The sequence below is a fragment of the Cervus elaphus genome, chromosome 1, assembly GCF_910594005.1.
Source record: "Cervus elaphus chromosome 1, mCerEla1.1, whole genome shotgun sequence".
NCBI classification, from domain to species: Eukaryota; Metazoa; Chordata; class Mammalia; order Artiodactyla; family Cervidae; genus Cervus; species Cervus elaphus.
In genome coordinates, this window is record NC_057815.1 from 56125013 (window position 1) to 56150218 (window position 25206).

At 41.4% G+C, this 25206-nt stretch overlaps 1 long non-coding RNA gene across 2 annotated transcripts in view; it reads right to left on the bottom strand.

The window, feature by feature from the left end:
- The window catches only part of LOC122694515, a 53093-nt gene that overhangs the window by 3164 nt on the left and 24723 nt on the right, over positions 1 to 25206 (bottom strand). For both annotated transcript variants that reach the window (XR_006341200.1, XR_006341201.1), the window contains one exon: positions 3224 to 3303. This is a non-coding gene — a long non-coding RNA (uncharacterized LOC122694515). The remainder of the gene's footprint in view (positions 1 to 3223; positions 3304 to 25206) is intronic.

Here is a 25206-nt window from a genome sequence, read left to right on the forward strand (position 1 = left end):
CCATGATGAAAATGCTCTAAAATTGATTGCGTGATGGTAGCACAACTCTGTGAGTATACTAAAAGCTATCGAATTGTATACTTTAAATGGTGAATGATATGGTACGTAAATCTTATCTCAGTAAAGCTGTTACAATAAAAGGGAGGAGGGCAGACTCATGCACACTGGCTCAAGTTTAGAAGATGTCACCAAATCCTCTGCTCCAGCCAAGAATCAATTATAAGTAACCCCAAGACTTCCCTGCTAGTCCAGTGGTTAAGATTCTGCACTGCACTTCCAATGCAGGGGGCCCAGATTTGATCCCTGGTCAGGGAACTGGATCCCACATGCCTCAACTAAAGGTCCTGCATGTTGCAATGAAGATTGAAGACCCCATGTGCCACACTAAGACCTGGCACTGCCAAATAAATGAACTTTTTTTATTTATTTATTTTATTTTTTTTTTAACTTTTTTTTATTTTAAATAACCCCAACCTACATAAATAACCTACAACCCTGGCCAGTATGAAATAGTATTATTTTAATTTGAGGTCTAGTAAAATCACTGTAACCTAAAAAAAGTATCTAAATAAGTGTTATATCCATGAATAAGTATAGAAGTAATGAAAAAGAAATTAAATCCATAGTTTTAACAATTCAGACTTAAATGTGGTTATAGCCTTTGTGAGTATTTTGTTTTCACGTTGCTGTCTGCTATTTGGTGTGTTGGGATGTTTCAGATGTTTGAGGAATTAGTCTTACTGGATTTGTGATTATTACTCGGATTGGTTAGGGGAATTTAAGTAAGTGATGTGGTGATCATTAGGATGGACTTCTCAACAGTCATTCCACTCTGGGATAATTAGTAAAAGCCAACTGGCCATCCCATTCTCCTCACCAGTGACTGGTTTAGGAACAGGCATGTGACACAACTCTGGCCAATGAGATGGGAGTTAAGTCCCCAGAGAGCTTCTGGGAGTTTTCCACAGTTACAAATAAGGGAAGTAAGAGTCTTGCTTTCTCTGAATTGTTGTGTCTGGATATGACAATGTCATTGCAGCAGCCACAATGCTACAAGCCTGTGGGTGGTGCCAGCCCACAGAGAAGGGCAGAACCAAGAGGATCTTAACGCAGTGGAGCTGCAGCCCAGGGGCACCATGCCCGCAGCCCACCCCCCTTCAGGGCGTTCTGTTATTTCCAGCCAAAACAAACATTTTATAATAGGATTTAAGTGTAAAACTTTATTTTGAGAAGCTTTAAAAATTTATTAGTTTTGTCCATTGATTAGGCATATAAATTTGATAAACTGAGCATCAGTTAGACTGGAAGTTGTAGAAAATGTTTCTCTGCACAGAAAGAAATCCCCTGGACTCTGAAGAACCTAGAAATAGTGTGGCAAGGCAAATTGCAAAGAGAGCTTCATACCCTTGATCCTCGTAAGAGAACCTACTGGTAACATGACACATGTCTTCACCTGTAACGTTTATTATAAACTCAGGGAAGGAATCACAAACAACTGATTTCTGCTGGTATCTATAGGAATCACAAACACTGGTTTCTGGTGTAGGGCAAGAAGTTTGAGAGCCCAAAGGAACAGATCACTAGTAGCTATGCTCTTTTATCAACAACCAAAGGAGACTTCACAGACCAGGAGTCCCCAGTTCAAATGCCTTCAGGGCCCAGGCAGGGTCCATACATGAAGGAAAATGAGTGGAAATGAAACAGTAGGGAATGGTGCCCCCATCTACAGGCAGCATCGCTACTCAAACCCAGTGATGCTATGGTGAGGAAATGCAGCTTTATTGTTGCCAAATCTTCCCTTTTTCAAGAAAAGCCAAAAAACTGGACCATGTGAATCATATGAAGTTTTAGATTAGGGCAACCAATTCAATTTTTTAAATATTTATTTGTCTGTGTTGAGTTTTACTTGTGGCATGCAGGATCTTCATTGCATCATTTGGAATCTTCTCGATGTGGCACATGGATTCTCTAGTTGTGGTTCTCAGGCTTGATTGTTGTGGCATGCAGCATGTGGGATCTTAGTTCCCCAACTAGGAATCGAACCCACATCCCCTGCATTGCAGGGTGGATTCTTTATCATGGGGCCACCAGGGAAGTCTCCAACCAATTCAATTTTAAAACACTGTGGGGCCAAATAGAATACCTCTACAAGCTATCTGTGGTGCAGAGTATCAGTTTGCAACCTCATCTGGTAGGTTTAGAGCACGTCCATAGGATGGATATATGTGGAACTGTGCAAACATTTCCTTCTCACAGGAGCTGCTCATATACTGAGATTTGGCGCCACATAGCTGAAAAGATGTAATTCGTAATAATAGCCCAGCAAGGATGAGCTGCAAAATGCACATGCACATTTGAACAAAATAATCTGTTGCATGCGGCTGATCAGTGTCATCTGCTTAAATATCAAACACGAAGACAAAATTTTTATTTCAATCCTTGCCAGAGCCAAATTGGGTATTTATGATTAGTTACCAACATGATCAGTCCTACTAAATTCCTTTATTGTCTTCCCAGATTTTATAAATCAGGATCAGTCATTCACTTGCAACCGAAAAATTAAAAGAGAGAGAGAAAGACTTTGACCACTGACCCAAATGGCACATGAGTCTCAAGAGAGTCTTGTCATACCTCTCTGGAGCTTCCAGCATAGCCCAGCACAGTCCCTGGTCTGCAGGGGTCACACAACAAGCATTCCCTGGTTTCTTGAAGATAAGAGTAAATCCAAGGCCTGTGAATGCCTCTGACTCATAGAAAACTCTGCTCATTTTCATAAGTCTATTTGTGTGTCATTTTTTAAAAACTGTGATATGACACATGGTAGTAGGAGGAACTTAGATATTAAGAACAATTTCCGGACCAACAGACTGTGAAACATTAGAGCAGGTTACAAATGAGGAAGTGGAGGCTCCATCTATGCAGGAAGTTTCCCCCAGTGTAAACGCCTGATTCTGTTGGTCAGATGCTATCACTGGTGACACAGAGGTGATGTTTGTGCAGTGCGTCCCTGCCAGTCTGCTCTTCCCTTTCAGTAACAGCGGCCACTGACCAAGGGTCAACCTGCTCACTATCCTAGGTCTTTAACTTATCCAATCCTCACAGAAACCCAGTAAGATAAATTATCCCCATTTCACAGATGAGGAAATTGAGACTTCAGAGAAATGAAATATCTTGCTCAAGTTCATCCTGTTAAATAAATGGCAGAACCAGGATTAGAACCCACCTCTGTGTAGCTTCCAGGTCTAGGCCATTTCTCTCAGGCCATGCTGCTACAGGTCCCGTGGGCAGAACACCTGTGGCCACCTGTGGGAAGGAGAGACCAAGCAGCAGGTTCAAGCAAGAAGAGCATTACGCAAAAAAGTCATGAGAACTCTGCCGAGACCAAAGAGGAAGCCAGTGTCAGGAAAAGAGAGAAAATGCCAACCGGGGAAGTGACAGAGACATGCAGGTGGTAAGGTCAAGGGGTATCCTTCCAGAAATGAATCTGTAGTGACTTGGAGAGTCCAGGAAGTGAAGAGGGAGTTCCTTTTAAGCTACACCTAGCCTGTGAGCTCAAGCTTGCCAAGCAGCAGACTGGGAGCTACTGACTCATCCGCTCAGATTTTCCTTTGGTGACTCCTAACCTACTAACAGCGCCCACGGACAATTTTCATTCCCACTCCCCCACCAACCTGCAACTTTCTTTGATATAGAGGAGCGACAACACTATTTCCAACAATGATTCTACAATTTAGTCAAGTGCTTATGTCCATATTCAATATACATGTCATCATGTAACTATCCTTCTCTAAAAAACTGTCCCTGTTGTTTCTGCCATGATAGGGCCCAAGTTCTTGGATTAGCATTATTGCTACAATAGAAGAGGGCCAGCTTGAAAATTAGTGGGTCCCTACAGCTTCCATATATTTATATGTTAAGCCAAATCAAAAGATTCAAGGGATTAGATCTGATAGACAGAGGGCCTGAAGAACTATGGATGGAGGTTCATAACACTGAACAGGAGGCGGACCAAAACCATCCCTAAGAAAAAGAAATGCAAAAAGGCAAAATGATTGTCTGAGGAGGCTTACAAATAGCTGAGGAAAGAAGAGACGCAAAAGGCAAAGGAGAAAAGGAAAGATATGCCCATCTGAATACAGGGTTTCAAAGAATAGCAAGGAGAGATAAGAAAGCCTTCCTAAGTGAACAATGAAAAGAAATAGAGAAAAACAACAGAATGGGAAAGACTAGAGATCTCTTCAATAAAATTAGAGATACCAAGGGAATATTTTATGCAAAGATGGGCACAATAAAGGACAGAAACAGTATAAACCTAACAGAAGCAGAAAATATCAAGAAGAGGTGGTAATAATACACAGAAGAACTATACAAAAAAGATCTTCATGACCCAGATAATCACGATGGTGTGATCACTCATCTAGAGCCAGATATCTTAGAGTGCAAAGTCAAGTGGGCCTTACGAAGCATCACTACAAACAAAGCTAGTGGAGGTGATGGAATTCCAACTGAGCTATTTCAAATCCTAAAAGATGATGCTGTGAAAGTGTGGCATTCAACAAGCCAGCAGATTTGGAAAACTCAGCAGTGGCCACAGGATTGGAAGAGGTCAGTCTTCATTCCAGTCCCAAAGGGCAAAGCCAAAGAATGTTCAAACTACCACACAATTGCACTCATTCCACGTGCTAACAAAGTAATGCTCAAAATTCTACAAAGTAAGCTTCAACAGTACATGAATCGAGAACTCCCAGATGTTCAAGCTGGATTTAGAAAAGGCAGAGGAACCAGAGATCAAATTGCCAACATCTGCTGGATCATAGAAAAAGCAAGAGAATTCCAAAAAACATCTACTTCTGCTTCATTGACTATGCTAAAGTCTTTGACTATGTAGATCACAACAAACTGTGGAAAATTCTTAAAGAGATCGGAATACCAGACCACCTGATCTGCCTCCTGAGAAATCTGTATGCAAGTTAAGAAGCAAAAGTTAGAACTGGACATGGAACAATGGACTGGTTCCAAATTGGGAAAGGAGTATGTCAAGGCTGTATATTGTCACCCTGCTTATTTAACTTATATGCAGAGTACATCATGAGAAATACCAGCCTGGATGAAGAACAAGCTGGAATCAAGATTTCAGGAAGAAATATCAATAATCTCAGATATGCAGATGATACCACCCTAATGGCAGAAAGCAAGGAGGAACTAAAGAGCTTCTTGATGAAGGTGAAAGAGGAGAGTGAAAGAGCTGGCTTAAAACTCAACATTCAAAAACTAAGATCATGGCATCCGGTCCCATCACTTCATGGCAAATAAATGGGGAAACAATGGAAACAGTGACAGACTTTATTTTTGGGGGCTCCAAAATCACTGCAGATGGTGACTGCAGCCATGAAAATAAAAGACACTTGCTTCTTGGAAGAAAAGCTATGACAACACAGATAGGGTATTAAAAAACAGAGACATTACTTTGTCAACAAAGGTCTGTCAAGTCAAAGCTATGGTTTTTCCAGCAGTCATGTATGGATGTGAGCGTTGGACCATAAAGAAGGCTGAGTGCCAAAGAATTGATGCTTTTGAACTGTGGTGTCGGAGAAGACTCTTGAAAGTCCCTTGGACTGTAAGGAGATCCAACCAGTCAGTCCTAAAGGAGATCAGTCCTGAATATTCATTGGAAGGACTGATGCTGAAGCTTCAATACTTTGGTGACCTGATGTGAACAGCCAACTCATTAAAAAAGACCCTGATGCTGGGAAAGATTGAAGGCATGAGGAGAAGTGGACAACAGAGGATGAGATGGTTAGATGGCATCACCGACTCGATGGACATGAGTTTGAGCAAGTTCCGGGAGATGGTGAAGGACAGGGAAGCCTGGCGTGCTGCAGTCCATGGGGATGCAAAGAGTCGGACACAACTGAGTGACTGAACAACAATAAGCCATATCACCTTTCCTACTTAACAACTGTGACTGAAGACTTGGTATTTTTATTGCAAAATCAGTCAAAAAATGAGGTCCAGGCCAACTTTGGAGCAGGAGTCCCCTGTAAACTATTTTAAGAGGTGATGTGGGGGACTTCCTTGGTGGTCCAGCAACTTAAGATTCCATGTTCCTAATGTAGGAGGCCTGGGTTCGATCCCTGATCAAGGAACTAGATCCCACATGTCACAACTAAGAGTTCTCATGTCACAACTAAAAGTTCCTGTGTGCTGCAACTAAGACCCAGCGCAGCCAAATAAATAAATAAAATTACCAAAAAACATACAAAAAAATGTGTGATTTGAAGGATTTCCCTGATGGTCCAGTGGTTAAAGAATCCGCCCTGCAATGCAGCGGACATGGGTTCAATCCTTGGTTGGGGAACTAAGATCCCACATGCCATGGAGCAGCTAAGTCCGTCAGCCACAATTACTGAGCTTCTGCGCTCTGTAGCCCATGTGCTATACCTAGAGTCTGTACACTGCAATGAAAGACTGTGCATGACGCAATGAAGATCCCACTGCAACTAAGATCCAATGCAGTCAAATAAATAAACATTAAAAAATTTTAAAAAGATGTGCTTTGGATCCTTCATCCCCTCTCTTGAGAGTTCATTTCCTAAACTCCAGTATGGCCCCAGTAGCTCCAGTCTCTATGTTCAGATAGGAAATCCAAGGAAATGAATACAATCTCAGAGACACAGAAGAGATTCACTGGGCTGGGCTTCCAGCTGCTCAACTATATCTGATATCCAGTTCCTTTAATTAAACTAGAAAATTCCTGGACACACAGGTCTCAAGAAGCAAGAGGGAGCCCCAAACCTGTCCTGCTGATCAGTGCCTTTGGGAAATTCTTTCATTCAGTCCGTACTTTCTTGAAGCCCATTCCCCACTAATTGTGAGGGCAGGAAGAGAAAAATAAACCAGAAATCAAATAAGTAAACAAACCAGAAGGACTTTTCTTTTCTTTCAATGGCCTTAGGTTGGCCAGGTCAACAAATCAACACAAGGACACATCTTCCTGAAATTATTTCTCACCCTACCCTCCCAGGGGTTTCCCAGGTGATTCAGTGGATAAAGAATCTGCCTGCAATGCAAGAGACATGTGTTCAATCCCTGGGTTGGGAAGATCCCCTGGAGAAGACCATGGCAAACCACTCCAATATTCTTGCCTGGAGAATCCCATAAGGTTACAGTAGCTCCTCTCCTGCAAAGAGTCAGCACCACTGAAGCAAATGAGCATGTACCCACCTACCCCTCCAGACACTATGAAAAAAGTTAGAGCTGACTTGCCTATGACTACACTGAAAGCGTAAAGTTCCCCAGTCCTTCAAGAGTTTGGCCTAGGCATTAGCACAATTCTGGGAAGTGTTTGGGATTTTAGGCTCATTCAGTTAACCCATAATCAATTTTTGAGTACTTTCTATTTTCTTTGTGCTGAGTCAGAAATAGTGAAATACCCCCCCAGGATCTGCCCAGGACACAGATTCTGCTCTTTAGCTGCTCAGGGTGCAGTAAAGGAGATAAAGCATGAATTTGATGACTGTAATTGAAGGAAGAAAGTGATACATGCCACAGAGAGAGATAACCAAAGAATAATCATCATTTATATTTGAATGGGGATTTCTGAAGTCAGTTTCCTTATATTATCTCACTTGCTCCTTGACAAACTTGTGGTGGACATCTGCCATGACTCTCATTCAGCATCGTTTCCCCCTTTGGGTTAAATGTACCCTAACTTCTCAGGGAAGAAACTCCACCCACCCACTCTGATCCTGTGTCCTACTGCCAGAACAAGTTTCCCAGGCCCCAGCCAATCCAAGCATGGTGTTCTCCTAGCCATTGGTGACCACCTCAGGGACTCACTCACTGAGGGCAATGAAGTTTCAATTGGGATTTCTTTGTTTTTGGTCACACTGCAAGTTTTGTGGGATCTTAGTCCCTTGACCAGGGATCCAACCCGGGCCTCAGCAGTGAAAGCACAGGGTCCTAATCCACTGGTCATCCAGCGAAACTTCTAGTTAGGACTTCTGAGAAAGAGATTCCAAATTAGTCTGCTAGATTTAGAGCACAAAGACTGTGTGTTCTGGCACTGCTGCCACTCTTTGAACCTGAGCCTGGAGGTGACAGAGCAAAAAGCAGAACTGAAAGGAGAGATACCAACTCTTGATTATATCATTTGAGCCTGGACTTCACCCATGCCTGAAGCCATCTCTGCCCCTCAACTTTTCACTTATATAAACCAATAAATACTGTTTCATCAGAAGCCAATTTGGTTCAGCTATATAAACCAATAAATACTGTTTCATCAGAAGCCAGTTTGGTTTGGGTTTTTCTGTCACTCAAAAGCAAGAGTCACAAAAGAAACTTGAACTCCATGGGGTAGATATTTGTACCTCCATTTTATATAAGAAAAATTGAAGAATTTCCCTAGTGGGCCAGTGGCTAAGACTCTGCACTCCCAATGCAAGGGGCCCAGGTTCAATCCCTGATCAGGGAACTAGATCCTACATGCCACAACTAAGAGTTTGTATGCTACACTTAAAGATCCAGCATGCCACAACTAAGACCCAGCACAGCCTAAGTAAACAAATATTAAAAAAAAAAAGAAAGAAAGAAGAGAAGAATTGAGGCTCAGATCGCTAAAGAGTAGAAGAACCAGTACTTCATACTGCTTCCCTCAGTGACAGAAACTCAGAGGAAGCACAGGTAACTTGAGGCCAGAAGGATCAGCCAGTCTTTGCAGGAGCACCAGCTGAGCCGGACTTTGAAACGCAGCTTGGATTTGGCCTGAAGTGATGGCAAAAGTATTCTGAGTAGTGGGAGGGAGGTTCGTGAGGGAGGGGACATATATATACTACATATATATACTAATAGCTGATATAGCATTAGTATAGCAATCACATTGCTATACGGCAGAAACCAACACAACATTGTAAAGCAATTATTCTCCAATTAAAAACAATTTGTTTAAGTATTTTGGGTGAGGGGTAATATGAAAGGTCATGGATGTGAGAAACTTCAGCGGCACTTGGAAAATAGCAGGTACTTGGGTGTATCAAAAGATTGGGTGTATAGGAGAAGATAATAAGAAGTAGAGTTAGGAACATACTTAGGATCAGAATATTTGGGGAAGAATCTACAAAAATACTAAATCACTATGCTGTACACTTGAAACTAATTAATATTGTAAATCAACTACACTTCAATTTTTAAAAATGTTTGGGGAACTTGACCTCTATCCTGAAGGTCAGAAATTCCCAAACCCCACTGTATTAAACATTGGTTTTAATTAACCAAAACTCAATTTTCACCAGCTTAGTTGTACTAGATCTTAAAGATGAGCTCTACTGACACAGGAAATAAGACTCAAAAGAACCCAGTGAGGAGAAAGAGTTAAATACTTGGCTTTGTATTCCAAAACAGTGTCTAGAAACCAAGACAAGCTGACGGAACTGAAGCAGAACTCACTGCTCACACAAAGGAAAATGCTGGATAATTTTTTCTTAAGATGTATCTGACATTGAAAGCGAGAAAGGGAAATTCGCAGGGGCCAGAAATCAATAGGAACCCAAAGCCATCACGGTAAGCAGAATGCAAACCTGAGACAGGACAGGTCTTAGGGATTAGGGGTGAGATTTTAATGTTGTTATGGCAGCAGAAGATGAGGCCTTGAGCCCTGACAAGATCTGAAATTGGAATAAAAGTCCTATCTACTCCCCACAGAAGGATAGAAAAGCTCTGCTGACTACCCTGGGGAAGGAGCAAGAATGTTCTCCACTGGCCTGGGTCACAGGCAGAAAAGGAATCACCAATGATAATTTGGGACCCCAAGCCTGTTCTGCACCAGTGTGGGACCCAAATTCACATTATCCATCAGGTTCAGGTGACAAATATTAAGCAAAATACAAATAAATTCAACCCTAGACATTATAGTAAAATGGAAGAACATCAAATATAAGAGACAAAATTTAAAAACAATCTATGGAAAAAGAATACCTACAGAAGCTGAATAGTCTTTAGCAGGCCATCATCAACAACAGTAAATGGCAGAAGACAAAGGAATATCTTAAAGCCGCTGATCTATTGAGATGCTAAAGGGCAATGAGAATGAGAATCAGGAGAATGCTGGGTAGCCAAGCAGAGGGATGTTTTGAGAACAGAGCAAGTAGTAACATCAAAGCTGCCAAACAGTCAGGTACGATCGGGACAGGGAAAAGTACACTGCATTTGGCAACCTGGACATTATCATCAGTGGCTTTGACTTAGTGGTTTCAGTAGAGGGATGGGGGACAGAAAGCAGGTGTGAGGAGACCAAATTCAACACAAGGAAGTGAGTTTTTATCTCCCCAAACCCCTTACTTCAAACACATAGCCAGCCATGACATTTAAAAATATAAAAATTATTTTTTTAAAAAAGATACAGCTGGGGACTTCCCTGGTGGTCCAGTGGTTAGGACTGCATGCTCCCGAAGCAGGGGGCTCAGATTCCATCCCTGGTCAGGGAACTAGACCCCACATACCACAGCTAAAGCCCAGGTGCCACAACTTAAGATTCTGCATGCCGTAACTAAGGCCCAGTGCAGCCAAATAAATTAAAAGTAAAAAAAATATAGCTGTACCCTCATATACGTCCATGAGCCAGAAATGAAACACAGTAAGATCAGTGGGGCCCATGTCTCAGGCTTATGGGCTCCAAGTCTGGAAGCTGGAACTGCCAACCCAATTGGCAGTTGGGTACACATTCAGTGACTATGGGGATCAAGTGCTCCCCTTAATGGAGGTTCTGAAACTCATGGCTTGATACCAGAGGCTTATGTCTGCTCCATTGTTTGTGAAAACAACCCAAACAAAACAGCTGGACTCTGGCTTTATTAGTGTCTGGGGAGGTGAGGGCACCTTCCTACCAAAGACCAAGTCATCTCCTGGCCCTTGATCAGATATGACATTCCTAACCTCTGGGGATGGAGGATCATAATCCTCCTGGCTCTATCTAGGTTGAGGGCCAGACAGTGGCATCTTGAGAAGGCATGAAAGGAAAGTCAGAAAAAGAGAGAAATCAAACAAAAACAAATATTCTCTTACTCAAACTATAATTCCAAAACATATGAAAGAACCTACTTGGTGAGAGAGATGGCCTTTGAAATTAACCATCAGATCAGAAATTTTCTCAAATTTCCACTGGAAATTTGTGAAAATGTGTAAAGAGACTTTAAAATAGGATGTTGAAAACGTTCCGAGATGAATGCACACCTTCCATTTCAAGAGGAAATTATTAAGCAAAAACAGACTGAAATGAAACAATATGAACAATAACCAATCAGAAATCCTTGAAATGAAAAATACCCTAGTTGAAATCTAAAAGTCACCAATGGGGCAATTCTCAGTCTTTAGGACACTGCACTTTGACTGCGGAGAGCCTGGGTTCAACCCCTGATTAAGATCTGATCCTGCAAGTCACAGTGCAGCCAAAGATAAACAGCTTTAAAAGGCCATAATAGGAGAAACTCTAGATTGAACACACTCAGAGAGTGAATTAGAGAACTGCAAGAAAGAACTCAGAACTCACTTACAGTATAACATGAGAATGGAAAGTAACAGTAGTTAAAACATGGAGAACAGATTAAAAGGTTGAAATATTCATATAACAAGAGCTTCAGAGAAAGAGAATTGAAAGAAATAGCAGAAAGAGCAATATTTGAAAAGCACTGAGTATTTTTTTTCCAGAATTGAAGAAAAAGTCTTAGGAATGAAAGAAATTTATTTCATTTATTTATTTTTAGTCAAAGCAAGCATGATGTTTAGTTGCAGCATGTGAACCCTTCATTGCAGCACATGGGATCTAGTTCCCTGACCAGGGATCAAACCCAGGCCCCCTGCATTGACAGCGCCAAGTCTTAGCCACTGGACCACCAGTGAAGTCCCTGAAAGAAATTTAGACTCAGCCAAATTATTATTCAAGAGTGTTAGGGGAGTTGAATCTCAGCATATAAAAACTAACAAATTCTTACCCCTCATAGGCCCTTCCTAATGAACTAGTGGATTTTGATTCTAATATGCACATTTGTTCACATTTTAACATCTCTGAAGTCACAATGCATATTACAATCAACTGGCAACTTTTAGTTTTGTTTCCCCTTTTTTAAAAAGCCTAGATTTTTATTTCCTTTAGTCTTCTATGTCCGTATCCTAGTGTATCTTCAAACATTCCATCAGCTGTGTGAATCTCCTTTCAAGCATACTTTTTCCCTTTAGTCATGCTATCTATCCCATCTCCTTGAAATCTTCCCTGGAGCCTTCTGACTGGTTCCAGTGTGAGCTGGTTGTCCTCTAAGCCTGCATCATCATCATCATCTTGGCTTTTTCATTCACCATTGTTTTGGGGACTTCCTTTCCCTCCCTTTCGAGACAAAGACCTGGTCCCCTAGTTCCCATTCTTCCTCTCTTTTGGTTTATCCCATTGTTTTCCTGGAGCAAATTCTCCTGTTATGTCCCAAGAATGCATTGGAAGCAAAATTTTTTGAGACTTTGAATGTCTGAAGAATTTTTTCTACCATCACTTGATAGCTTGGTAGGGTTAGAATTCTACTTAAAAAATATTTTTTTTTCTCAGTATTTGGAGGCATTTTTCCATTGCCTCCTAGCTTTCCATGAGAAAGGTGAGAATTCCAATGTCTTACCTTTAAGGCTTTGTAGAAAATGGTTCTCTCTGAAAGGTTTTGGGAACACCTCCTTGTTCACACTGTTCTGAAATTTCTCCACAGAGTACTAATTTTGACTCACTCTGCGAGACTTTCAGCAGATTCTTTCATGTTATGATGGGACCTTCATCCCAGGTCCAAGTCTCAGCAAGTCCAAAGCCTCATCTCCTGTTGCCATAACAACATGAAGTCCCATCCTGAGACCCATCCTGTCCCAGCTTTGAATTCTGCTCAGCATACTAGCTTTGGGCTACATTTTGATTTCTGCCTCCTGGAAATTTCCCTTTCTTGCTTTCAAGCTGCCTTGGTGACATCATCCTGTCTCATGGTCTTAAAATACCATCTATACCCTGAAACAACTTGAAAATTATATATCCACAACAGACCTCTCCAAACCTACATATTCAGCTGTTCCGTGATATCTCACTTGTATGTCCAACAGAAATCTCAAGCTTAAAATTCCAAAGTGGAATTACTAACAGTTCTACTAACCGTGCCCCTCCCCTAGTCTTCTGCTTCTCAGTAAACAACATTCTTCCAGGTGCTCAATTTGAAAACCCGAGTCACCCTGAACTGTCTGTCTCACACCTGCATACAATGCCACCAGCAAATCCTCTCAACTCTACTTTCAAAACACATCCAGAAACCAATGAATTCCTCCCATCTCTGTTGCTAACACCTAGGTCCAAACCACCCTGTTGTCTTGCCTCAATTACTGAAATAGCTTTCAATTCAGTGGTGCTGGACTTTCACTTTGGTGCCCTCAGAGAACTTCAGCTCCTATATTCATGCCCTTGAATGGTTCCTCCCTTCAAATCAAAGCTGGCCCTATACCTGCTTTAAATAAAGAGAATGTGGCAAAACTGATGCTGAGCCAAAGTCTTTAGAAGGCTTTCCAGCTTGTACTCCTACACTTCTGGAAGCCCTGCACCGCCACGTAAGAAGTCTGGCTACCCTGTTAGAGAGGCCACATGAAAAGAGGCAGAGGCTACCAGACCATCTGGAGGGGAACCAAGGAATCCAGCCAACAGCAGGAGCCAAGCTGCCCCAGACCTGTGACCCCAAATGTTGTTGCAGCCAGACCCTGACTGTGAGCACACGTGAGTGAAGGAACCACATGGGACATTTCAGGCCCAGCAGAAATTGGTAGTCCCGCTGTGCTTTGTCCAAATTCCTGGCCCGCAGAACCATGAGTGACAATAAAAGTTTGTTGCTTCAGTCTCTAAGTGATGGGGTGGTTTATTTTGCCCCACATACAATCTAAACTCTAGCATCCCTGCTTCCTCCTTCACACGGCACCCCTCCCCACTCCTTCGGCTGTTCTCCACAAAACAGCAGGAGAGATCCATCTGAAATCTAAACGAGGCCCTGTCACTCCTCTGCTCAGAACCCTCCAGTGCTTCTCATCTCACTCAGAGTAAAAACAAAATCTTTAAAACAGTCTATAAGGTCTCAGAGGGTGGCAGACTAGGGCCAGTGGGCCAGACCTTTGTACTACAGAAAAAAAAAAGACTTCGACACTTTTTAAAGGTTGTTTAACATTTTTAAAGGAAAAATATGTGATAGAAACCATATGTGGCCTGCAAAGCTTCACATATTTACTATCTGGCTCTTTACAGGAAAGTCTGCCAAACCCTGCCTGTCACAGTCTGGCTCCTTGATGACTCTTGGTCACTCCCTTGGCTCATCTAGCTCCAGGCCAACTCCTTGAGAAGTCTGCAGTTTCTCGCAGTCACTCCACAGCCAGGCGTGCTCACTCCCTGAGGCCTTTGCTCCTGCTCTCTCCTTCGACCCTTTCTTCCCCAGCTAACTCTTCTACTTTCCTCAGGTCTTTACTCAAATGACCTTCTCAGAAGGGCCTTATCTGATCATGTTATTTAAAGTTACAATCCCCCTGCATATATGCCCCACGTCTCTCAGCTATATTTTCCCTTATATTACATATCACCAACATATACTTTTAACTTTTTATTGTCATTGCTTATTTCTTATATTCTCCAAAAGAAGAGTAAACAGCATGTGGACAGAAACCTCTGCTTTTCACTGATACATTCTCAGTGCCTAAACCTATTCCTGGTGCATTGTAGGTACTCAATATATATTTCATGAATGCCCTTATGAGTCACAAAAACCACCACTGTCTTCTGTTTTCTGTGTAGCACTTGCTCTAAATGCCATATTTAGGGGTTTACCCACCAACTCATGACAGTGGGAACTGCAGAATAAAGCTCAACAGATATCAACTATCCAATGTAATATTTTAATCAATAAATAAATATACCTCCCATGCACCTTTCAAAAGAAGGAATGGGGATTGAGGAGGTAGAAACACAGTAAGTTGACAATCTTCTCAAGAATTTTTGCTTCTTGTAAATAGAAATGGAGAAATGGGATGACTGACAGAGTAAATATGATCTAGGGAGGGTTAAAAATGGGGATCCAAGGCATAATCAGATTAACACAGTCAGTAGCATAGCAGAAAGTTCAGTTCAGTTGTTCAGTCTTGTCAGACTCTTTGCAACCCCATGGACTGCAGCATAGGAGAAAGGAGGGGATTAAAGAAGTAGATTTCTTGATGAGATGAGGGCAAAAAGATGTAGAGCGTGGAGAAGAGGTTGACTGGTTATGGGCAAGATCTATCTTTTCTAGAACAGAAGGGAAGAAGGAGCAGACTGCAGCAGAGCTTAAAGACTTGTGGATGGGAAGATGAGGTAGTTCACATATCCTGGCTTCACCTTCGTGAATGAAGTGTGGGAGGTGAGGCTATCAGCTGAAACTAAGGGGTGAGCAGGATACTGGAAGTTTGAGACGAGAGAAAAGTTAGAGACCGTACTAGAGAAATGTGAAAGGACAGCCAGGCAGTTGTTGAAGGACCATCTGGAATCTGTAATCATATATTTAAACAAAAGCAGTCAGCCCAATTGGTGCTTTCTCTTAAGCATTATCCAGCTAGTTGGTTGCAGGTGCAGAAAAGACAATTGTTGTTCAATCACTAAGTTGGTCCAACTCTGCGACCCCATGGACTGCAGCACGCCAGGCTTCCCTGTCCTTCACTATCTCCTGGAGCTTGCCCAAGTTCATGTCCATTGAATCAGTGATGCCATCCAGCCATCTCATCCTCTGTCAACCCCTTCTCCTGCCTTCAATCTTTCCCAGCATCAGGGTCCCTTCGAATCAGTTGGCTATTTGCATCAGGTAGCCAAAGTAATGGAGTTTCAGCTTCAGCATCAGTCTTTCCAATGAATATTTAGGATTGGTTTCCTTTAGGATTGACTAGTTTGATCTCCTTGCTGTCCAAGGGACTCTCAAGAGTCCCAAACTCATGTCCATTGAGTCGGTGAGGCCATCCAACCATCTCATCCTCTGTTGTCCCCTTCTCCCCCTGCCCTCAATCTGCTGAGTTCAATTACAGTGACCATAGTAAGGCAGGGGTTATGACTGTGTTATGATTCAGACCAGGAGCATCAGAATTATTGAAAACTGGTAAGAAATGTAAAGTCTCAGTCTTCATTCCAGATGTCCTAAATCAGAAACTCAGAAGGTAGGGCCCGGCAGCCCTTCAGGTGACCCTGATGCTACACCCAGTCAAGTTTGAGCAGCACTGCAATAAAGGGAAAGAACAAGCGACTTCTCTGATGGTCCAGCGGCTAAGACTCTGTACTCCCAATCCAGGGAACCCAGGTTTGATCCTTGGTCAGGGAACTAGATCCCGCATGCTGCAACTAAGAGTTAGCATGCCGCAACTGAAAGATTCAAATGCCACAATTAAGATGCTGTGTGCCCCAACTAAGACCTGGTGTAGCCAATAGATTTTTTTTGAAAAAGGGAAAGAACAAAGAGATCTGACAGTGTTTATAAGGGAATAATTAAATGGCAGACTAGAGAGTCTAAACTGGAAAAGAAAGGAAGTAAAGGCATGAGGGACTGACCAATAATGATAAAGTAATGAGGCTCAATGGCTTAGAATATAATGTAAATAACCATAGTATGGTATATTCATTTTCTATTGCTGCCATTACAAACTACCATAAACTAAGTGGCTTGGAAGGTTTCCATGGCAGCCCTGTGGTAAAGAACCCGCCTGCCAATACATGAGACACGTGTTGGATCTCTGGGTCAGGAAGATCCCCTGGAAAAGGAAATGGCAACCCACTCCAGTATTCTTGCCTGGGAAATCCTATGCACAGAGGAGCCTGGCAGGCTACAATCAAGGGGGTCACGAAGAGTCAGACACTACTTAGCAACTAAACAACAATAAAGTGGCTTGAAATAGCACCCATTGATTATCTCATAGTTCTGTGGGTCAGAAGTACCAGTACAACATGGCTCAGCTGGGTCCTCTGCTCAAAGTATCAAAAAGGCTGCAATCAATGTGTTGGTTGGACTGCATTCCTCACAGGAGATTGTAAGGAAAGATCTGCTGAGATTATACAGGTTGCTGACTAAATTTAGTTCCTTGAGGTAGGAGGTATGCAACGCAAAATAGGAAAACTTTTGAGGTCACCTCCTCCTGCAGGCACACAACTATTTACACAGCAACTATCTGTGAGAACGTGCTGACAATCAGCAGAAAAGATTTTTCACCACTAAAAGTGGTGGGCTTCCTTGGTGGCTCAGATGGTAAAGAGTCTGTCTGCAATGCAGGAGACCTGGGTCCAATCCCTGGGTCAGGAAGATCCCCTGGAGAAGGAAATGGCAAACCACCCCAGTATTCTTTCCTGGATAATTCCATGGACAGAGGAGCCTGGCAGACCATAGTCCATGGAGTCCATGGAAAGAGTTGGACATGACTGAGCAACTAACACTTTCACTTTCTTTCAAAGATATAAAGAAGGAACTATGATGAGATAGGTAGGAGGGATAGAGGCACAGTATAGTCGAGACCCACACCCCCAGGGAAGTGACCCACAAAGGGAAAGATCATCACAATTGCAGAAGTTCTCCCCAAGGAGTGAAAGGTTCAAGCCACACATCAGGCTCCAGAGGTCCTGCACCAGAAAGATGCAGGGCTTGTGTACAAAGAACCAGAGAACTGTGGGCACCAGAAACTCTGTTCTCAAAGGGCACGTGCCAACTCTCACAAGCTTTAAGCTCCCAGGCAGAGACAATAATTTTAAAGGATCTTGAGTCAGATCCATGTGCGAACCTCGGAGAGCCTCCTGGAGAGACAGAAGGCAACTAGGACTCCCCCTGGGGACACAGATTCTGACCACCACCAACTCTGAGAGATTGTTCCATCATTTAGACACTAGTTTGGCAAGTGATTTTTTGGCATACTCTCTCTAGTTTATTAGCCCTGTGAAATTACCCACCCACCAGCTGGCCAGCACCAGTCCTTGGGACCGCCCCACCCTCCCACCTGAGACCACATAGCCTGCCCACCGGGTCCTACCCCCACAGTCAGCAGGCTGGCACCAGCCCCAGGCCACCCCAGGCCATGCCGCCAGTCACACAGGACTCATCCCCCCCACCACTGAGATTATACAGCCCACACAGGGGGTACCCCTAGAGCATTCAGTTCTGGTGACCAGAGGGGAGTGTGCTGCTGGGCCCCATAGGACGTCTACATAAGGACAGTTCCCCAAGAATGGAAAATGTTACCAACCTACCCAATACATAGAAATAAACACAGAGAATCAGGCAAAATGAGGAACAGAGGAATAAATTTCAAACTAAGGAATAAAACAAAATTCTAGAAGAACTAAGTGAAATGGAGATAAGCAATCTGGGTAGATAAAGAATTCAAGATAGGGATCTCCCTGGTGGTTCAATGGCTGAGACTCTGAGCTCCCAATGCAGGGGGCCAGGGTTTGATCCCTAGCCAGGAAACTAGATCCCACGTGCTGCAACTAAGAGTCCGCATGCCACAACTAAAGATCCTGCGTTCTGCAAAGAAGAATGAAGGTTCCCAGGTACTGCAACTAAGACACCATGGAACCAAATAAATAAATATTACAGAAAAAAAAAGAATTCAAGATAATGATCATAAAGATGCTCAGTGAACACGATGAGAAGGATAACAAAGACTCAGAAAATATAAAGGAACAAACAATAACTGAATAAAAAATACACTAGAAAAAAATCAACAGTAGATTAGATGATACAGAGAGATAGATCAACAAACTAGAAGAGGAATAGAAATTACCCAAGCCAAAGAGAAAAAAAAAATTTTTTTAATGAGGATAGTTTAAGAGACCTCTGAGACAACATCAAGTGTATGAACATTTGCTTTCAGGGTTCCCAGAAGAAGAGAGAAAGGGGGCAGAAAATTTATTTGAAGAAATAATACCTGGAAATTTTCTTAACCTAGGGAAGAAAACAGGTCCAGGAAGCACAGGAAGTCCCAAACAAGATGAACCCAAAGAGGGTCACCAAGTCACATTATAACTAAAATGGCAAAAATTAAAGATAAAGAAAGAATTTTTAAAGTAGCAAGAGAAAAAGCAACTAGTTACATAAGAACTATCATAAAGCTTTCAGCTGACTTTTCAACAGAAACTTTGCAGGCCAGAAGGGAGCTGCCAGACATATTCAAAGTGATGAAAGATAAAAACTACAACAAGAATACTCTAGCCAGCAAGGCTATCATTCAGATTTGCAGGAGAGATAAAAGAGTTTTACAGACAAGCAAAAGCTAAAAAAGAGTTCAGCAGCACTTAACTGGCTTCACAAGAAATATAAAAGGGACTTCTCTAAGCAGAAAAAATCACAAACAGAATTATGAAAATTACAAAAGGAAAAATCTCATTGGAAAAGGTAATTATAAGTAACGGTGGTAGATCAAAACTTACAAGGCCAGTAGGAAGGTTAAAAGATAAAAGTAGTAAAATCACCTATATCCACAATAAGTAATTAGAGGAAAGGATATGCAAAACAAAAAGATATAAAATATGATGTCAAAACAGGGGGGTTTTAAAATGCAGGGTTGTTAGAATGTGCTCAAACTTAGATTAACAACTTAAAATAATCATGTATATTTAAAGGTGCTTATATATTAATATGAACCTCATGGTAACCATAAATCGAAAACTTATAACAGATACACATACACAAAAGAGAATAGAATCCAAACATGACGCTAAAGATGGTCATCAAATCAGAAAGGAGGAGAGCAAAAGAAGGAAGCTACAAAAAAGAACTATAAAAACAGTCAGAAAACAATTAACAAAATGTCAGTAAGTACATAACCTTTTACTATATGGATCACAACAAACTTTGAAAAATTCTTAAAGAGATGGGAATACCAGACCACCTTAACTGTCTCCTGAGAAATCTGTATGCAGGTCAAGAAGCAACAGTTAAAATTGCACATGTAACAAAGGACTGGTTCAAAATTGGGAAAGGAGTACAGCAAGATTTAATACTGTCACCCTACTTATTTAATTTATACGCAGAGCACATCATGTGAAATGCTGGGCTGGATGAATCACAAGCTAGAATCAAGATTGCTGGGAGAAATACCAATAACCTCAGATGAGGTTACATGCAGACAACACCACCCTAATGGCAGAAAGTGAAGAACTAAAGAGCCTCTTGATGAAGGTGAAAGAAGACAGTAAAAAAGTTGGCTTAAAACTCAACATTCAAAAACTAAGATCATGGCATCCAGTCCCATCACTTCATGGCAAATAGAAGGGGAAAATGTAGAAGCAGTGACAGATTTTATTTTCTTGGGCTCCAAAATCAATGGCCAGTGACTGCATCCATGAAATTTAAAGATGCTTGCTCCTCGGAAGGAAAGCTATGATAAACCTAGGCAGTGTATTAAAAAGCAGAGACATCACTTTGCCAACAAAGATCTATCTAATCAAAGCTATGGTTTTTCCAGTAGTCATGTACAGATGTAAGAGTTGGACCATAAAGAAGGCTGAGTGCCAAAGAAACGATGCTTTCTAATTGCAGTGCTAGAGAAGATTCTTGAGAGTCCCTTGGACTGAAAGGATATCAAACCAGTCAATCCTAAGAAATCAACCCTGAATACTCATTGGAAGGACAGTTGCTAAAGCTGAGGTTTCAATACTGTGACCACCTGATGAGAAGAACCAACTCATTGGAAAAGACCCTGATGCCGGGAAAGATTGAAGGCAGGAGGAGAAGGGGACGACAGAGGATGAGATGGTTAGATAGCATCACCAACTCAATGGACATGAATTTGAGCAAACTCTGGAAGATAGTAGAGACAGAGGAGCCTGGCATGCTACAGTCCATGGGGTCACAGAATTGGACATAAGATAGCAACTGAACAACCACCACCACATACCTATCAATAATTACTTTAAATGTAAACGGACCATATACTCCAGTCAAAAGACAGAGTGTGACTAGATAGATAAAACACAAGACCATATACATATTGCCTACAAAAGACTCACCTCAGATCTAAAAATACACACAGAAAGAAAGAGAGATGATTGGGTAAAGATACTCCATGCAAATAGAAACAAAACAAAAAATCTACAGTAGCAATGCTTAAACAAAATAAACTTTAAAACAAAGACTGTAACAAGAGACAAGCAAACACATTACATTATGATAAAGGGATAGATCCAAGAAGACGACACAACCATTATAAACACATGTGCCCAACATAGGTGCACCAAATATATACAGCAAATATCAACAAGAATAAAGGGAAATTTTGATAGTAACACAGTAATAATAGGAGACTTTAACATCCCACTTACATCAATAGATTATCCACAAAGAAAATTATTAGGGAAACTGTCACTGTTTGCAGATGATATAATACTATGTACAGAAAATTCTAGATGCCACCAAAAAACTTTAGAACTAATAAATGAATTCAGTAAGATAGCAGGATACAAAATTAATATACAGAAATCAGTTACATTTCTGTACAATAACAACAAAATCTAAGAAAGACAAATTAATAAAACAATCCCATTTACAATTGCATCAGAAAGAATAAAATACCTAAGAATAAATCTAACCAAGGAGGTAAAAGATCTTTACTTGGAAGACTGTAAGACACTGATGAAAAAAATCAAGCATGACATAAACAAATGCAAAAATATACTATGCTCATGGATTGGAAAAATTAATATTATTAAAATGACCATACTTAGACCACACTCTCTAAGGCAATATATAGATTTAATGTAATTCCTATCAAAATACTAATGGCATTTTAGTTCATTCTAGTTCTAGTTCACAGAACTAGAACAAATAATTACAAAATCTGTATGGAAACACAAAAGGCCCCAAAGAGCCAAAACAATCTTGAAAAAGAGGAACAACGCTGGGGGTATCATGCTCCCTACTTTCAAACTATACTACAAAACTACAGTCATCAAAACAGTGTGATTCTGGCATAAAAAGAGACAAACAGATCAACGGAACAAAATAGCCCAAATATAGACTCACACTTACATGGGCAGTTAACCTACAACAATCCCAGGTGGCGCTAGAGGTAAAGAATCTGAAAACCAATGTAGGAGACCTAAGAAATGGAGGTTTGGTCCATGGGTTGGAAAGATCCCCTGTGGAAGGAAATGGCAACCCATTCCAGCATTTTTGCCTGGACAATTCCAAGGACAGAGGAGACTGGCCGGCTACAGTCCATGGGGTCGCAAGGAGTCAGACATGATTGAAGCAACTTATCACCGGACAATATACAACAAAGGAGGCAAGAATATACAATGGGGGAGAGACAGCTTCTTCAATAAATGTTGCTGGGAAAACTGGACTGCTACATGCAAAAGTATCAAACTGGACTACTCTCTTATACCATGCACAAAGATAAATTCAAAATGAACAAAACATTTAAAAATAAGAACTGAAACTTTTATAAAACTCAGAGAAGAAAATACAACCAATATATTCTTTGATATAAATAGTAGCAATAATTTTTCAGATATATCGCCTCCAATAGGAGAAACAAAAGCAAAGATAAATGAGATTACATCAAACTAAAAAGCTTGTACACTGAGAAGGAAATGATCAACAAAATTAAAAGACAGAAGGAATTCCCTGGTAGTCCAGAGGTTAGGATTCTGTGCTTTCACTGCCATGGCCCTGGGTTCAATTCCTGGTCAGGAAACTAAGATTCTGCAAGCTACATGGCACAGCCAGAAAGAAAAAAATGAAAAGACAGACTCTTAAATGGGAAAACATGCTTGCAAATGATACATCCTATAATGGATTCATATCCAAAGTAAAGAACTCCTGCAACTCAATATAAATAAAACCAAACAACCCAATTAAAAAATGGACAGGGGCTTCCCTGGTGGCTCAGTATGAAGAATCCACTTGCCAGTGCAGGAGATACAGGTTTGAGCCCTGTGCTGGGAAGATCCCACATGCCTTGGAGCAAGGTGGCCATGCACCACAACTACTGAGCCTGTGCTCTGGAGCCAGCAAGTTGCAACCACTGAGTCCACGTGCCCTACAGCCTGTGCTCCACAAGAAAAGCTACTGCAGTGAGAAGCCCAAGCACCACAACTAGAAAGTGGCCCCCATCTCTGCAACTAGAAAAAAGCCCTCAGAGCAACAAAAAACCAGCACAGCCAAAAGAAAAAAAAAAAAAAAGCAGAGGACCTGAACATTTCTCCAAAGAAGACATACAGATGGCCAACAGACACATGTGAAGATGCTCAGTATCACTAATCATCAGGGAAATGCAAATAAAAGCTATGAAATATCATTTCACACCTTTCAGAATGGCTACTGTCAAAAAGATAACAAGTGTTGGTGCGGATGCTGAGAAAAGGTGGACTGCTGGTAGGAATATAAACTGGTGCAGTCCTATGGAAAACAGTATGACATTTCCTTCAAAAACTAAAAATAGAACTACTATGCTTGTGTGCTAAGTCACTTCAATCATTTCCAACTCTTTGCAACCCCATGAACTGTAGCCCACCAGGCTCTTCTGTCCACGGGATTCTCCAGGCAAGAATACTGGAGTGGGTTACCATGCCCTCTCCCACAGGACCTTCCTGACCCAGGGATCAATCTCACGTCTCTTACATCTCCTGCACTGGCAGGCAGTTCTTTAGCACTGGCACCACCTGGAAAGCCCAGAACAACCATACAAGACAGCAATTCCATTTCTGGGTATTTTTTTCAAAGAAAATAAAAACACTAATTTGAAACGATATATGTACCCTTATGTTCACTGCAGCCTTATTAACAATAATCAACATAATAAAAGCAACTTAAGTGTTCACTGATTGATAAGTGGATAAGTAAGATGTGATATATATATTATGTATATCACATATATTAATACATATATATATATATATATATATATATACACACTCACCATAAAAAAGAGTGAAACTTTCCCTCTGTGACAGCAGGGATGAATCTAGAAGGTATTATGCTAAGTAAAATCTCAGAGAAAGACAAATACCATATGATTTCACTTATATGTAGAATCTAATCAACAAAACAAAGGAGTAAACATATAACAGAAACAGACTCAAAGATATGAGAACACACTGGTGGTTGCCAGTGGCTAGGTGGGGTAGGGGTAGCATGAAATAGGTGAGGAAGATTAAGAGGCACAAACTTGCAGTTATAAGATAAACAGGTAATAGGGATGTAATATTCAGCATGAATATCATCAATATTTTAATAACTCTGTAGAGTGACAGTAATTAGATTTATCATAGTGATCATCTTGTATAAAAATATCATATCACTATGCTCTACACCTGAAGCTGATAAAATATTGTAAGTCAATTACACTTCACTGTTAAAAAAACAAAAAAAAACACCTCAGGGACTTCCTGGTGGTCCATGCTTCCACTGCAGGGGCCACAGATTCAATCCCTGGTCAGGAAAGCTCTGCGTGCCACAGAGTGCAGCCAAAAAAACCAAAACAACAACAACAAAGAACTCAGTTCCCTATGGTTGAAGGACTCAGGTCCCCATTCCTTACTAGCTGCCAGGCAGGAGCCTCTATAACTTTTTAAAACTCCTGCATTCCTTTTGTTATGTTGTCTCATCCATCCTCCAACCAGCAACAGCACATGAAGTCTTCCTTAAATCTCAAATATCTCTGACTGCCCCTTTGGCCACATCTCTTCTGCTTTACACTTTTGGTTGTAACTCCCTCTCTCCACCCAGGGAAAGTTTTCTGCTTTTACAGCCTCACGTGATTAGGCTGGGCCCACTTAGACAATCCAGGATAACCTACCAATCTTAAACTTCATACCTTTTCTACATCTGCAAAGTCCATTTTGCCCTGTATAGTAGAATATTCACAGGTTCCAGGATTAGAATGTGAACATTTCTGGGGGACCTCTATCCTGCCCACAACAGCATGGAGTAAGCACAACAGTGAACTGGAGAACTGGAAGGGGGAGATTTTGCAGGTGGTGAAGATTTTCGTGGTAAGATCTCAGGTGAATCCACAAGAGTAGTAAGGAATAGAAGAAATGTCACTGATGACAAGAAAGTCACAGAATTGAGGGACTTCCCTAATGTTCCAGTTGCTAACACTCTGGGCTCTCAATGTAGGGGGTTACCCAAGTTCAAATGGTTGGGAAGCTACATCCCACATGCC